Source organism: Lithobates pipiens, unplaced genomic scaffold (assembly GCF_037356315.1).
Source record: "Lithobates pipiens isolate NorthernLeopardFrog02 unplaced genomic scaffold, aLitPip1_a1.2 Scaffold_16, whole genome shotgun sequence".
NCBI lineage: Eukaryota > Metazoa > Chordata > Amphibia > Anura > Ranidae > Lithobates > Lithobates pipiens.
This window is the reverse complement of record NW_027507748.1, coordinates 649,922,360-649,923,228: the sequence shown is the minus strand read 5'-3', so window position 1 is coordinate 649,923,228 and position 869 is coordinate 649,922,360.

The window sequence follows — 869 nt, the reverse complement described above, 5'->3', positions numbered from 1 at the left end:
TCTGGTGGTCTTTGACGGTTGGCGGTAAATCAGAGGTCATCTGATAAGGGGTGGGGGGCCCATTGCTATTATGGGTCCCTCCGGTGTATTCCTGAACGTTGGATGGAATACCTTTATGGTTATCACTGTCGGAAGTTGTCTCCGAGCGGTCACAGCTGGAGGCCTGGTTAAGTGGAAGTGGGTACCGCAGTGAGTTGGTTGTTTGGTAAAGTATGGGTCACCGTCAGAGATCACCAGACCGGGCATGTTATTTATATGCTATTCGTTATACCTGATGTTGGTTATGGTTAGACATATATATTTGGCTATTTATATATTGAGATATATATTTTGATTGGAGTGTTTGAGTAATGGTAATAAAGGCTGTTATGGCCATTTTACTCCAAAGCAAGGTGTGGTCTCATCATTCAGGGTTGTGGTAAAAGGGGTGGGGGTTGGAGTGGAATTGGTAACAGGTAAAAGAGGGACCTTTAGACTACCCTGGTCAAGAGAGGCCCGCAGTGGATGGACTGAAAGGGAAGTAAGGAAGGGCCGGACATGACAGGGTGGATAAGGTCTAAGGGGTTAAGGTGCAGAGAGAGAGGCTATGGGGGAGGAGCAAGTGGAGAATGTAATGGAAGGGGAGGAGCGCTTTAAAAGGAGGAAGGGGCGGAGCAACGGGCAGTGCGAAGGAAGGGACAGCGAGAGGAGGCAGTTTTCCCACCCTCCCTCCCTATTGTTAGGTTGCTGGGGTATTTCGGTTGTTGTTTTGTTCTATTTCAGGTGGCAAGGATCGGATGTCATGACAGCGGTGCAGATGGAACTGGGTTGGCGGTGTTTGTCTGGTGGTCTTTGACGGTTGGCGGTAAATCAGAGGTCATCTGATAAGG